The sequence below is a fragment of the Zootoca vivipara genome, chromosome 17, assembly GCF_963506605.1.
Source record: "Zootoca vivipara chromosome 17, rZooViv1.1, whole genome shotgun sequence".
NCBI classification, from domain to species: Eukaryota; Metazoa; Chordata; class Lepidosauria; order Squamata; family Lacertidae; genus Zootoca; species Zootoca vivipara.
The window spans coordinates 17,822,901-17,838,839 of NC_083292.1; the positions used below are offsets into that span (position 1 = coordinate 17,822,901).

Below are 15,939 nucleotides of genomic sequence, written 5' to 3' on the forward strand. Positions count from 1 at the left end.
TGCAGGAATATACAGGGATTGAACCTGCAACCTTGGCATTATCAGCACCATGCTCTAACCAACTGAGCTATCCAGGCTGCAGCCTCTCCTCCTCTTTCCACCCCCTGGATCACTTTGCTTGCCTCTCACGAACCTTTCCCAATAGCCTTTTTGAGGTGAAGCCAACAGTACAGGGTCCCTTGGAGCTGTCCAAGGTCCTGGTCCTAACTGTGCTCTTCTAGACAGGGTTGCTCCTGTGAGACTCAAGATCCCCCGAGACCTGGACTGGACAGAGCAGGGGAATCTCACGTTGATGGACAGCTAAAGCCCTCATGATGGCTGAGAGGCTTCCATTGCAAGGATGGAAGAACAACAATCTTCCTCCAAGACTCCCTGCTCTACCTGGGTTTGAATTGATGGCTTATCAGTGTCAATTTTATTCCAACACCGGTTTGGATATTTGGGCTGCCTGCATTAATTTACAAGGCTAAATCAACATTGATGGGATTTTCTTATTGTTAAGGTCATCTTTCAATGGATTTTTGTTGTCTGTTTTGTGTGTGGGTTGTTTTTTTTAAAAGTTAACATTACTATTTTATCATTTATTTGTTTTCTTTCAATTTACTTTTCCATTAGATTCACAATTAAAAATTGTTACTTATTTTATTTTTCGAATTTATATACCACCTATACCCAGAGGTCACAGGGCGGTTTACAGAAAATGGAAGGAAGGGTGGGGGGGGTTGAGGGCTGCCTGTGCCTCCCCCCCTCCCCCCCGACGGGATTCTCTCTATGGATCCCCTGGGATCCTCCTTGCTCTGTGCTTTTGGTCTGGCTGGGATGAGTCCTTCAGCTGTGAAAATGAGCAGATTGAATCCATACATTTGAAGCACATTCAACACTCATTTAAAGCACATGATGTCTCCCGAAGACGTCCCCTGGGAGCTGTCATTTGCTTAGGGTTCTTCGAATTGTAGCTCATTGGGGCAGAAAGTACATTTCCCAGGATCCTCGTTGGAGGGGAATGTGTGTTGATTGTGCTTTAAATGTATGCAGACCTGCCTTGATATCAGCTCTTCCTTGCCTGGAACCTCAGAGAGCTTCTGCCAGTCAGTGCAGACAACACTGAACTAGATGGACCAGTGGTCCGACTCAGTGCAAGGCCTGTTCCTGTTTTGGAAGGGCAATAGCTCAGTGGCAAAGCATCTGCTTTGCATGCAGAACGTCCCAGGTTCAGACCTCAGCACCATCTTCAGATTAGGGATGGGAAAGCGAACCCTGCCTGGAGAGCTGGAAAGCTGCTGCCTGTCAGTGTAAACATTACTGAGCTAGGTGGACCCAACGGTCTAATGTAGTGTACTGAGGGGATGCAGCTCAGCGGTAGAGCATCTGCTTTGCATGCAAACTGTCCCAGGTTAGTCCTTGGTATATCCAGTTTGGGCTAGGGGAAGACTCCCTGCCTGGACCCTAGGCAGCTGCTGCCAGTCAGTGTTGACATTACTGAGCTAGATGGACCACTGGTCTGACTCAGTATAAGGCAGCCTTCCTGTGTGCTTTTGTTCCTATCTTTGAATATACTGGATATGATAATATTTTATTCTCTTGTTAATTATGCTGTTTTAAATGTGCATTTTATATTTGACTTCCATTAGCAATTTTTTTTGAAATGTTTAAGATTTCTTCTTGTATTAAGATTTCTTTTTGTACTTTGTATTAAATATTTTTTCTCTAGTTGACCTCCTTTCTAATGTTTTATTTTGAAATCTTTAAGATAATATTCCAGTTTTCTGTTAATTATGTTGCTTTGACTGTATACTCTATATTTGACTTTCTTCAGAAGTGTTTGGTTTTGGGTTGTTTTATTGATGTTTTAATATGCTGTAAACAGCTTTGAGATTTTTCTTAAAAATGGTGGTATTGAAATGAAATGAAATTAAACGAAATGAATGTTTCAGCCATTGCACCACACCAGCTCACATATCCGGAAGTATTTATTTCCCATACAATGCCCTTATCCTTCATAACAGGTGCACAGACCGCAATGAACTTTGGATGGCCTCAAGGCTTTTTCCTGAGCATCGCATCACACACACACACACACACACACACTTTCAAGCATGCGCCAAACTCCCTGGGGCTGAGCGCTCAGCACAGAAGGAATATCTGCCCCCTGGTGGTTCATGGCAGGACTGCATCCAAATGGCTGATCTCCGAAACCCCTTCCAGACTGAGGCTCTTTTCCAGTGGGATTCAGTCCCATCCAGGCTGTGCAATCCAAGTTCATTTGGTGCAACAAGCCCATTTCTTCCCCTTCTCCCCTAAAAAAAACCCCCCAACCCCAGAGCATCTGTAATAATGCACCAGAAAACATGGGATTAATACAAACTTGAGACAATGGCATCTCACCTCCCCACAACAAATCAGAACGGGTGCCCAGTAAGGAGATTGTCTGGAAGTAGACAGAGACAACAATGAGGAAAAAGCAGATCACTGCAATAACATTTAGGCCTGCCCCCCCCCCGGTGTAGTAGAATCATAAAATAATATAGGAGGAGATCACATTTTGGGATGCTCACACAGAAACAATATCCCCTGCAAATTAAACTAGCATTATGTGAAGGGAGGAAAGTCTAGCCTGCTTCCTGATGTGCTACTTTTCCACTTGCAGGGGGAGCATGTGTCTATAGGGTATGTGAGCTTTCAAAACTAGGGCACAGCCTTTTGTACCCTCTTATCCAGCTGCTTCTGCAGATAGGGTTGCCAGACTCAATAGAGGACAGGACCTCTGTGCCTTAGTTGCCCTGCTCTCTGTTGAGTCTGGAAACCTTAAAGAGAAACCAGCAGACCCTTTGTTTAATTTCCAAGCAAAGGGTCTGCTGATTTCTCTTTAAGGTTTCCAGACTCAAAAGAGAGCAGAGCAATTATAGGCACAGAAGTCCTGTCCTCTATTGAGCCTGGCAACCCTATCTGCAGACCAGGACTCCTCTGTTGGGGTGCAGGTGGGGCCTCCCAAAGGCACCAGGATGCAGGATGAGGTGGGCCACGGGCCTGATCCTGCCCAGCTCATCTTATGTTGCCCCACACTGTGGGTCTGTGTGAATGTTCAGGCTACTTTGGAAATACTAGGAACTCAATGTGATTGTGGCCCTCGCAGCCCTCATCACCTGGCCCCCAGGACTCTCCCCAGCCTGTGCCCACACACCTCACAAGCCCTGCTCCAGACCCTCCCCGAGTGCTCCCACCCACATGGAGCACATCCTTTGCATTGCCTGGATGAAGGGTGGAAAGACATTTCTGTCCAAACCTCCAACTTGCATAGCCGGAACGCAGCTGAATTGTATGAAGGCCATGATTCCACCCATGTTTGCCTCTGGCCCCAACCATCCCTGGTATGTGGCCCCCAATTGGCTGTCCACAAGGGAATGTGGCCCCCCAGGCTGAAAGAAAGGTCCTATCTCTAATATAAAGGAGATTCCCTATTGCTGGTTTTGGAATCCTACCCTGCCCCCGCCCCACAATGGACCACCACTGAGACTTGCAATATTTCTCTAATTAGAGGTTTCTCTGCTGCTCTGACATTCATTCCAGAATACTTTCCCACCCCCTTCCATGCTTTGATCGCTGTTCCAGAACAGTTTTATTATTAGGCTCTGTAACTGAACCTGAGAGAGCGAGGGTTCCATACCCTCCAACATTTCTCCAATGAAAATAGGGTTGTCCTATCCAATAATAATAATAATAATAATAATAATGTTACTATTTATACCCCACCCATCTGACTGGGTGCCACTATGGGCACCTTCCAACATAGATAAAAACATAATAAAACATTAAACATTTTTTAAAATGAAAACTTCCCTAGACAGAGCTGCCTTCAGATGTCTTCTAAAGGTTGTCTAGTTACTTATCTCCTTGGCTTGCATAACTCCATACCCTCCAATATTTCAATGAAAATAGGGATGCCCAGTGCTTTTTTCTGGGGGGACGCAGGGATACGCATACCCCTAAAGATTTTGTGAATCTTTGTACTTTTGTCCATTTACTGTATTTATTTTCCCCAATTTGAACTATAAAATGGTGATTTTCTTGAGTCAAAATGAGAGTACCCCTAAACATTTTTTAGTAAAAAAAAAAGCACTGAGGACATCTTAAGGAATAGTGGGACATTCCAGGATCCAATCAAAAACCGAGATGGCTTCTCTAAAAATCAGGGACACCCCAGGAAAATAGGGACACTTGGAGAGTCTGGGGTTCCGATCTCACAGTGGCCAACCAGACGGGAAGCCCGTAAGCAGGAACTGAATCCAACAGACACTGATCCCCAGCACAGCCACAAGGACATAAGCAGAACCTGCTGGATCAGGCCAGCGACCCATCTCGTCCAGCATCCTGTTCTCACAGTGGCTGACCAGACGCCTGTAGGAAACCCTCAAGCACGATACGAATGCAACAGTGCTCTGTCTACCTGCGATTCCTAGCAATCTTCAGAAGCATTGCTGCCTTTGACCATGGAGGCAGAGCATAACCATCATGGTTAGCAGCCGACGATAGCCTTGTCCTCAAAACATTTGCCTAAACCTCTTTTCGAGCCATCTGGGTCAGCGGCCATCGATGCCTCCTGTGGCAGGGAGTTCCACAGATTTAACTCTGCTCTGCGGGAAGAAGTTCTTTCTTTTGCCTGTCCTGACTCTGCCAACATTCAGCGGCACTGAATGTCTACGAGTTCTAGCGTTATGAGAGAAGGAGTAAAAAAAATATTGTTTAAATTAACTTTTATTTTTTACATTTTAGAATATTCATTTACAAGGGCGTCTTACCCATAGAGGCTAGTGGTGCGGGGCGCCGGGGCGCCAAGTTCTGGAGGGTGCTAGGGAAGAGGTGGAGGCGTCCAGCGCCGCGTCCAGCCTCCGTCTCTTCCCCGCCAGAGGAGCTGCCCTCCAGCTGCTGCCCACCTCCTCCAGCCCCGCCGGCAGCGCCGTCCTCCCTAAAAAACTATGGGAAACAGGGGGCGCCGGAGGGAGCTTTGCACCACGGCGCCAGATATGCTTAAGACAGCCCTGTTCATTTAAACAACCTTAAAATATTAATGACTTCCCTTCTTCCCTTTCCATGGCTCATTTTGCATAACAAAAATCCCTGCATATTTTACATAAACTAAACCAATCAGTATTCCGTTATTAAACCTATGTTCTTCTTGTTCTCTTCTTCTATATGTTAGGTCCGCAAGCTGCGCATATTCCATCAGTTTAAGTTGCCATTCTTCTTTAGTTGGGACCTCGCTCGTTTTCCATTTTTGGACTAACAAAACATGGGCTACAGTAGTGGCATACATAAACAACCTTTTTTGACACCTGGGAATTTCCGTCTGGATTATCCCCAACAAAAAGGACTCTGTTTTTTTGGGGGGAGGAAAGTACCGGTACTTTTAGGGAGTAAAGTTTTTCGCTATCCACTTCCTCCATGCCATGCCATCATTTCATTATATTCTATCACCTCCCATCTTACTTGCCTTTTCTCCGAACTAAAAAGTCCCAAGTGTTGCAACCTTCCCTCCTAGGGGAGAGGGCTCTTGTGTTCGAATCCTGCTTTCCCACAGGCACCTGGTTGGCCACTTTGAGAGCAGGAGTCTGGGCTAGATGGGCCATTGGCCTGATCCAGCAGGCTCGGTTTATGTTCTTATCCCTCAGCTGTAGCCAGTGCTGGTTGGTGCTGATGAGAATTGCAGCCCGACGTCATCGTGAGTGCCATATGCAACCCCCCGCCCCCCCACCCCACTACAAGGAGCCACAGGGACTTGTGGCTGACCAGAGGATCGTCAAGGGCTAAGGCTCCCTCCTCCAAGGCTCTTTCATTGCAAGCTGCAGAAATGGGGTGTCGCATGCATGAAGGAATGCTCCCCCCCCAAAAGAAACCACCTCCCTGCTCCCTACCCACATGCAGGAGGGGGAACAGCACGAGAAAAGCTATTTGGAAGCCGCCGCCTCTTCCCTGACACTCTAGCTTTCCGCTTGCGGAACACTTCCCACATGTCACTCAGGCCACGCAGCCAGCCACCCACTTCTGCAGCTCCTCCCAGGGCCCCAGCACCCTTCCTTGCTTCACAGGGGGAAAGTCTGACTCACAGAGGACAGCGCCCCCTGTTGAGAGACCCTCGCGTGACCCTGCTCAGCACGGAGAGCTCAGCAGAACCCTGCAATTCCGCCTGACTCACAGGCTCCCTGGCGGCTTTTTAATTTACCCACATTTGCCCGTGACTCATCCACTCTCTGCTTGCAAAGGCAGGAGACCGTCAGGGTTTATTATTATCCCCCGTTATTATTAGAAGCTTAGCATTCTTCCTCAATGAAGGCTGAGCAATATGCTTTTCTAGGCAGAGGAAAGAAGTTGCCAGCTTCTGGGTGTCAGAGGAACTATCCCCCACTTGGGCAAGGAACTATTCCGCATGGGGTCAAAATCCCGCCTCGTGGTGGCTCTGCTTGTGCCTCTTGCCCAGTGACTCTTAAGAGTCTTCCTGGGTCACAAGGTTCGTTACTGGGATGGATGGATAGAGCCCTGGCAGACCATAGCTCAGTGGATGGAGCATCGACTTGGCATGTAGAATGCCCCGGGTTCAATTCCTGCCATCGCCAGGTAGAGCTGGCCATGTCCCCTGTTTGAAACCCTGGAGAAGTTGCTGCCAGTCAGTGATTTCTTTGTGGGTGGGTGGGTTTTCCCCCCCTGGCAGGCCTCTTTACTAGCTATCTGCCAGGCAGAAATCCAACAGGTGCAGCTTTCCTTAACATGAAGGTGCAGTGATAGGTAGGTGTGAGTGGTGAGTAAAGGATGTAGATCTTGTTCATTTTCTTTCTCTACATCATCCATGCATAATTCTTTGCGCCTCTACCATTAGGGTTGCCAGACTCAATAGAGGACAGGACTTCTGTGCCTTTAATTGCCCTGCTCTCTTTTGAGTCTGGAAACCTTAAAGAGAAACCAACAGACCCTTTGTTTAATTTCCAACAGCAAAGGGTCTGCTGGTTTCTCTTTAAGGTTTCCAGACTCATAGAATCATAGAATCGTAGAGTTGGAAGAGACCACAAGGGCCATCCAGTCCAACCCCCTGCTGAGCAGGAAACACCATCAAAGCATTCTTGACATATGCCTGTCAAGCCTCTGCTTAAAGACCTCCAAAGAAGGAGACTCCACCACACTCCTTGGTAGCAAATTCCACTGCCGAACAGCTCTTACTGTCAGGAAGTTCTTCCTAATGTTTAGGTGGAATCTTCTTTCTCAAAAGAGTGGAATCTTCTTTCTCAAAAGACTCAAAAGAGAGCAGGGCAATTAAAGGCACAGAAGTCCTGTCCTCTATTGAGTCTGGCAACCCTATCTACCAGGGGCGTAGCCAGGATCAAAACTAGGGGGGGGCAAGCCATGGTCGTTCAGGGGCGGGGCCCCGAAGTGGGAATGTGGGCGGGGCTACAGGGCCAGCTGGCCTGATGATATCGTGGCGGCGGCAGCGGCAGTGGCCACCTTGTGCTTCTGGGGCTGGCAGCATCGGCGGCTACCCTGCTTGGCTGGAGAGGACGGGAGGGTCGGGCAGGCGAGAGGGGGTGACAGGGCGGGCGAGGGCGAGGCAAGGCACGGCCGCAGACACGACGGCTCCAAGGCGTTGCTGCATATCAGCATAATATTTCAACCATGTTGTGGGTTCAAGCCCCACCTTAGGAAAAAATTCCTGCATTGCAGGGGGTTGGACTAGATGACCCTTGTGGTCCCTTCCGACTACAATTCTATGATTCTATTGATATATAGCCATAGCATATGCATCATTCTGCTTTCTTGAATTGTCCTACTCCTAGGCATAGCAGCCAACTCCTAGAGGCCTAGGTGCATCTCCCCCCCCCCAATTACTGGTAAATACAGTGGTACCTCGGGTTACGAACGTGATCCGTTCCGGGTCGCAGTTCGTAACCCGAAAAGTTCGTAACCCGAAAAGGGCCTGAACCGCCGCTTTGCGCATGCGCAAAGCGCTATTTCCGCTATTTTTGCACTTTGCACATGCGCAAAGGCGTGCGGCGCTTCTGCGCACGCGCGCACGGCGAGAATACTTCCGGGTTTGCGAAGTTCGTAACCCGGGTTGTTCGTAACCCGAGGTGTTCGCAACCCGAGGTACGACTGTACTGTATTTTAAAGAGTCACCCCCCCCCATGTTGATGGGATTTCTATGTGGGGCTTTTCTGCCCCCCCCGTATTTTATTAAGGATGGAAGAGGGAAGGAAGGAAGAAATAGAGAGAGGGATAACTCATATTTGTGGGTGCCTCTGGGTGATGCTGTGATGCTGGAACTCTGCAGTAAGAGGACGGGAGGGTCGGGCAGGCGAGAGGGGGTGGCAGGGCGGACGAGGGCGAGGGAAGGCACGGCCGCAGTCATGACAGCTCCGAGGTGTTCTTGCATATCAGCATAATATTTCAACCATGTCGTGGGTTCAAGCTCCACCTTGGGAAAAAGATCCTGCATTGCAGGGGGTTGGACTAGATGACCCTTGTGGTCCCTTCCGACTACAATTCCATGATTCTATTGATATATTACCATAGCATATGCATCAATCTGCTTTCTTGAATTGTCCTAGGCATAGCAGCCAACTCCTAGAGGCCTAGGTGCCGCCCCCCCCCCCAATTACTGGTAAATACTGTATTTTAAAGAGTCACCCCCCCATGTTGATGGGCTTTCTATGTGGGGCTTATCTGCCCCCCCCCCGTATTTTATTAAGGACGGAAGAGGGAGGGAAGGAAGGAAGAAATAGAGAGAGGGATAACTCACATTTGTGGGTGCCTCTGGGTGACGCTGTGATGCTGGAACTCTGCAGCAAGAGGAAGATACTGGTATGCCTGTACAGGAGCCTTGCAAGCAGCTTTCTCTCTGCTTGATTTACAGCAGGCACGTCCAACAGGTAGATTGTGATCTACCAGTAGATCACTGGATGTCTGTGGTAGATCACTGCTAGATCACTGGCACCCCTAAAAAAAGCTCACCCAAAATTTTCCTCCTCCCTAAAAAAAGCTGAACTATGACCTGAAGCCCTAAACAAAAATGGGCCTCCCTTCCTCCTAAAAGAAGCTCAACAAGTTTGACCTAAACTCAAAAAAACAGGGCTTCCCTTCCTTAAAAAAACTCAACAGCTTTGACCTGAACCCCCCAAAAGGGGGTAGATCACTCCCGGTTTTTAACTCTGTGAGTAGATCAGAGTCTCTTGGGAGGTGGCCACCCCTGATTTACAGTATACAGATGCAGGAGGAGGGGCAGACTGGAACACCTCTGCTTTTTATAAACATCACTGTGTCTATCAAAAGCTACAGCCCCCCCTTTTCTTACTCATTTCCTTTTAGCCTTGCAGAGCCACCTTAGTCAATGCACCCTCATTAAATCGCCAATAGAACTCTTAATGCGATCCCTGAATGCTCATTAACAACTACCACTGAAGAACAATAGGGTGAATTGGTCAGCTATCAAACCTTGCCTGAAGGGATTTTCTGCTCCATTGTCTTAACTGCTTAAGTACCGGTAGCCACTTTGCTTTATTTATTTGATGTGTTTTTGTTACAGCTGTGTTCCCGCCCGCCCCCAGCAAGTGGAGAGCTGCTCTCGCTAAAGCAAAGCCCTTTCCACTTCAGTTTTTGGAGGGGAAAAGTGCTGGTTATGGTCTGTAAAATACAATAATTTTTTGCTTCTAGGGGGGGGCAGCTGCCCCCTCCTGCCCCCCCTGCCTACGCCCATGCTATCTACCATGTCCCCTCTTAGTCACCTTTTCTCTGAACTGCAAATGTCATAACCGTTCCTCTTCAGCTGGGAAGAGGGAACCTGCATTTTGCACGTGAAACTCAAGTCTGTAGCAGCTCTGTTTCTGAAGTCAATATTGTTGGGAAATCAACCCCTGGGAGGGGATCCGCTGGTCTACCTCAGGCCAGCCAGAGCAACAGCTGCCTGTGGCTATTTACTCTTCAGCAGTGCCTCCCTGATAATGGCAAGCAGGAGCCAAGCTGGAATCAACAGAGGCACGGGTGGGTCTTGTTAGCGCAACCAGCTGCGGCTGGCAGGCTCCCCTGAGCAATCCTGGAGGAGAGCAGCATCAGAAGGAGAGCCTGAGCAAATGATCAGGAGCTAGAGGTGAGCACTCGATTATTCAGGGTGGTTAAAACCAAAGTGGGGACCCAGGTGGCGCTGTGGGTTAAACCACAGAGTCTAGGGCTTGCTGATCAGAAGGTCGGCGGTTCGAATCCCTGCAACGGGGAGAGCTCCCGTTGCTCAGTCCCAGCTCCTGCCAACCTAGCAGTTCGAAAGCACATCAAAGTGCAAGTAGATAAATAGGTACCGCTCCAGCGGGAAGGTAAACGGTGTTTCTGTGCGCTGCTCTGGTTCGCCAGAAGCAGCTTTGTCATGCTGGCCACATGACCTGGAAGCTGTCTGCGGACAAATGCCAGCTCCCTTGGCCTATAGAGCGAGATGAGCGCCGCAACCCCAGAGTCAGACACGACTGGACCTGATGGTCAGGGGCCCCTTTACTTTTTTAAAAAAACCAAAGTGGGACCACAAGGAACTCCAAAAAGGGTCTCTCCAAAAACTGGGTGAATCGGCATTAAAACAGCACACGCAGTTCCATGTGAGCAAGTGTGAAATGATGCACATTGATGCAAAAAGGGAAATATTAAGAACGTAAGGCAGGTATGCTAATGGATCAGGCCAATAGCTTATCTCGTCCAGAATCCAGTTTCCAAAGCGGCCAGCCAATGCTCCAAGGGGAAGCCTGTATGCGCAAGGGCATTCTCCCCGTCCTGTGGTTTCCGGCAACTGGTATTCAGAAGCATAACTGCCTTTGTATACATACCCTCCAAATTTTGCATGAAAATAGGGACATTCTATTGCTTTAGAATAGAAGGTCCCTATTCTGTAACCCTACCTGCACTTAGGAGCAATCTGCACTGTGCTTAAAGCACGATACAGTGGTACCTTGGTTCCTGAATGGCTTAGTTGAGGAACAAATCGGCTCCCGGACGCCACAAAACCAGAAGTAAGTGTTTGAGAACATTTTTCAGAAGCCGAACGTCCGCTTCGACTGTCAGCATTGTTTCTGGGCCAATCGGCCAATCAGAAGCCACGCCTTGGTTTGTGAACGTTTTGGAAGTCGAACGGACTTCTGGAACAGATTAAGTTTGAGAATCAAGGTACCACTGTACCTCTTTAAAACAGTTATAGCATCCCTAGTATCTTGGGAGGTGTAGTTTGTTAAGGGTGTTGAGAATTGTCCGGAGCATTGCTTTCTTCTGAGGGGATGCGGGGGTTTGCATACCCCTAAACATTTTTTGAATCTAAGTTTGGCCTCATTGAGGGGCAGTATGTCAATATGAGTAGGAAAATGAGAGTACCCTTTAAACATATTTTTTAGAAAAAAAGCCCTGGTCAGGATGGACCCCTATTCCCTTCCCAGAATTACAATACCAAGAGTGGCTTAACAGTCGATCCCACTTCTCAGGGAACTCTGGGAATTGTAGATTTGTGAGGGGAAGAGGGGTTACTCCTAACAACCCTTAGTAAAGGTAAAGGTAAAGGGACCCCTGACCATTAGATCCAGTCGTGACCGACTCTGGGGTTGCGGCGCTCATCTCACATTACTCCAGGTCATGTGGCCAGCATGACAAAGCCGCTTCTGGCGAACCAGAGCAGCGCACGGAAACACTGTTTACCTTCCCGCTGTAGCGGTACATATTTATCTACTTGCACTTTGACGTGCTTTCGCACTGCTAGGTTGGCAGGAGCTGGGACCGAGCAACGGGAGCTCACCCCGTCATGGGGATTCGAACCACTGACCTTCTGATCAGCAAGCCCTAGGCTCTGTGGTTTAACCCACAGCACCACCCGCATCCCTTAGTACCTTTCACAAACTACACTTCCCAGGATCCTTTGGGGGCAAGCCATGACTGTCAAAGTGTTATCATCGTGTTTGAAATGAACAGTACAAATGTGAACTTATAGGTTTGGGTCTGAAATAGTGGTGACCCAACTGGGAAAGAGATCTTGGGGTTGTGACACACAGCACAACCCAATGTGAGTCCACATCCTGAATTGAGCTATTCTTAAGTCGCATAGAAATGGAGGTCGGAAGAAGGAAAAATAAAGGGTCCAGGTTTTTTTCTGGGGGAAATCGCTTGAAATGGAATTTTGAAATCTACCAGCTGTGATTGTGCTTTCCCAGTAGAAATTTCTGCAGGGGCAGATTCTTGTAGAATCTCAGAGATTTGTCAGAATTGTTTTTCTCACATCCTTGCAAAACTTACACCAAGTGTCACAAGACAGCTGCAACCTTCGCAAAGCCGCTGTTCTCCAGAGCCAGACTGGGTTCATGGGAGTTGTAGTCCAGAACGTCTGGAGGGCACCAGGTTGGTGAAGTCTGCTCTGTTTTCCCTTGATCTGTGAACCTTCCTCTTTGGCCTAAAAAAAACAATTCCTGCTTTGTTCCTCTTCAAGTGCTTTGATTATCATCCACGGAAAGATTCCTAGCAGGGTTCTTATTCTGAGAAATGGTGAATAATTTAGGGCATGCCTTGTCTTCATCGCTCCCTGATCAAAAGCTATGTGTGCTTGGCTGTTGTCAGCATTTGTTAGGGGGGAGTTGGTAGTACGTACTGTTTTTGTCTGTTTCATTCTGTCTGTTTTAAAATGATTCAAGTTTCCACACACAGAAAGAAAAAAGGATATAGATCTTCACGTGTAGACTTATAAATCATTAAATGTGCTAATACGAATAGAATTTATAAATATTGCAGCTGTTGTATAAGAGATTGCTATTATGAATGGAATGGAACTGAAATCAATAAGATTTTGGAATGCAGAAATAAAGTAAATGATCAAACCATCATTTCTAGCATGCGGGTGGGGGGGCACCTAAATTATGTAATTGGATATTTGAATGATTGATATTGGGAATTGTTTTGTAATTTGGCATTGATATAACGATATATCAATCGTTATACATCAATTGAAGAATTGATGCTTTTGAATTATGGTGCTGGAGGAGACTCTTGAGAGTCCCATGGACTGCAAGAAGATCAAACCTATCCATTCTGAAGGAAATCAGCCCTGAGTGCTCACCGGAAGGACAGATCCTGAAGCTGAGGCTCCAATACTTTGGCCAACTCATGAGAAGACTCCCTGGAAAAGACCCTGAAGTTGGGAAAGATGGAGGGCACTAGGAGAAGGGGACGACAGAGGAAGAGATGGTTGGACAGTGTTCTCGAAGCTACGAACATGAGTTTGACCAAACTGCAGGAGGCAGTGGAAGACAGGAGTGCCTGGCGTGCTATGGTCCATGGGGTCACGAAGAGTCGGACACGACTAAACGACTAAGCAACAACAACAATAACGATATAATGATATATTTGATATATGATATAATATTTGGATTATTATAATAGAAAACTAAAAGAATTATTATCAAAAATAAAATGATGCAGATTTCAGAAGACTCCTGGTGTGGCAAAGGTGAAGCACGGCACTTCCCCCTTTTCTTTTCTTTTTTGAACTTGGGCCCTGCTCCTAAAATAAGGAAGAGCCTGATGGTTCAGGTCATTGACCCACCTAGTCCAGCCTCCTGTTCTCACAATGGCCAACCAGATGCTTGTGGGAAACTTGCAAGCAGCATCTGACTGTAGCAGCACTTTCCCCTCCTGTGGTTTTCAGCCACTGGTATTCAGAAAAATTACTACCTCTGACCATGGAAGAAGAGCAAAGCCATCATGGCTAGCAGACACCATTAGGTTATCTCCTCCATCAGTCTGTCCAGTCCTCTTTTAAAGCCATCAGAATGTTACCTGCTCAAAGACGTATAGCAGAAGGTGGAGATTCTAGCCCCAAAGAAGAAGGCCTTTTGATGTACTAGTTGCTTTTAAGCATGGAAACGGAGCACGTTCTGCCCTTATGCAATTTGTGTACATGCTGTTCTTGACATTGCCAGTCATTAAGCACTTAATAAACACATTTGCATACCACACCCACCACCAAACCCTTGTTCAAGCTGCACATTATCAGCTTTCCAACTGAACAGCTCCCCCCCCCCAGTTCTCCGTTTTCTGCCCAACTGCAGCACACGCTATTTATTTGTTTATTGTGTTGATATCCCAGCTTTGTTTCTCCAGGGAGCTCAAGGTGGCCCCTTCCTCATTTACAACAACCACAACAACCCGGCGAGGTAGGTTAGGCTGAGAAGCAGAGACTGGTCCAAGGTCACAGCCAGCGAGCTTCATGATGGCCAAGTGGGGATTTGAACCCAGGTTAAACCACAGAGCCTAGGGCTTGCCGATCAGAAGGTTGGCGGTTCAAATCCCCGCGACGGTGAGCTACAGTGGGAAGGTAAATGGCGTTTCCGTGCGCTGCTCTGGTTCGCCAGAAGCAGCTTTGTCATGCTGGCTACATGACCTGGAAGCTGTACGCTGGCTCCTTCGGCCAATAACACGAGATGAGCGCCGCAACCCCAGAGTCGGTCACGACTCGACCTAATGGTCAGGGGTCCTTTTACCTTTACATTTACCTCCCAGTCTGAGCATGATATTCTAACTACTGCACCACACTCTCTCTCTTGTGGTGGGGAGGCAGGGAAACACCATTTCTCTACCACCAAGTTGCAGCCCCTTTTGGGGTGGGATGAAGAGTTTGCAGTGTGGAGGTGAAAGGACATTAAATAACGTTTTAGCAAAAGTGCTAACCCCAATATTACTGAGCAATGGGGTCTAACCCGGTGCTCCCAGCATTAGCTGGGAAGAGCAGGTATCGTGCAGCTCTGTGGTGAATGCCAGAGATGTACAAAACTGTCATAAAGAAGGAAGAAGACATCTGAGCATATACAAAGTATATTTCCTCCCACCCACCGAAAGCCCAAGGGTTATAAAGAACTTCAGCTCTGGATTATTATTTTTAAGTTGGAGTAATAAAGGAACATAGCTCAGTGTTATCTGCTTTGCATGTAGAAGATTCCTGGTTCAATTTGCAATCCCAGAGAGCCGCTGCCAGTCAGTGCAGACAATACTGAGCTAGATGGCTGAAGGCCTGATTCAGTAAAAGGCAGCTACATACCCTCCAACTTTTCTCCAATGAAAATAGGGATGTCCATTCCATAATAATAATTTTACTATTTATACCCCACACATCTTACTGGGTTGTCCCAGCCACTCTGGACAGCTTCCAACATACAGAAAAACATAATAAAACATTAAACAGTTATGTGGTAAACAAAATCTGCCCTATAATGGGGTACACAAGAGCCCTTATAGAGTCCTTTGTAGGTTCTCCATTGGTAGGTGGCGCTGTGGTTAAACCACTGAGCCTAGGGCTTGCTGATCAGAAGGTCGGCGGTTCGAATCCCTGTGACGGGGTGAGCTCCCGTTGCTTGGTCCCAGCTCCTGCCAACCTAGCAGTTCGAAAGCATGTCAAAATGCAAGTAGATAAATAGGAACCGCTACAGCGGGAAGGTAAACGGTGTTTCCGTGTGCTGCTCTGGTTCGCCAGAAGTGGCTTTGTCATGCTGGCCACATGACCTGGAAGCTATACGTCGGCTCCTTCGGCCACTAACGCGAGATGAGCGCCACAACCCCAGAGTCGGTCACAACTGGACCTAATGGTCAGGGGTCCCTTTACCTTTACCTAACCAGAGAATATTGAGAAGCAAAGCAGCTAGTAAGCCTGATCTTTATGAACTGTTGCAACAGGGTGCTCCCTCTCACGGAGGAGAAAGGAAGACCCAGAACAAAGGTGTGCCTGCCCTTAAGTAGAATTTTCAAATTGCCCACCCTCAAACTCCAGACCACCCCCAGAAACCTCATACATACATCACAGAAGGGGTGTAGCCCAGGACCACCTCCCCCAATACACCATACATACATACATCACAGAAAAGGCAGTCTGCAACAGAATCCTGAGCATGTTGTTTATTTCCT

General features: G+C 47.7%; 1 non-coding gene across 1 annotated transcript; it reads right to left on the minus strand.

Annotated features, from left to right (window-relative positions):
- TRNAI-GAU (transfer RNA isoleucine (anticodon GAU)) lies at nt 1-80 on the minus strand. Its single transcript has one exon. It is a non-coding gene; the product is annotated as a tRNA-Ile (tRNA).
- Nucleotides 81-15,939: the final 15,859 nt, after the last annotated feature.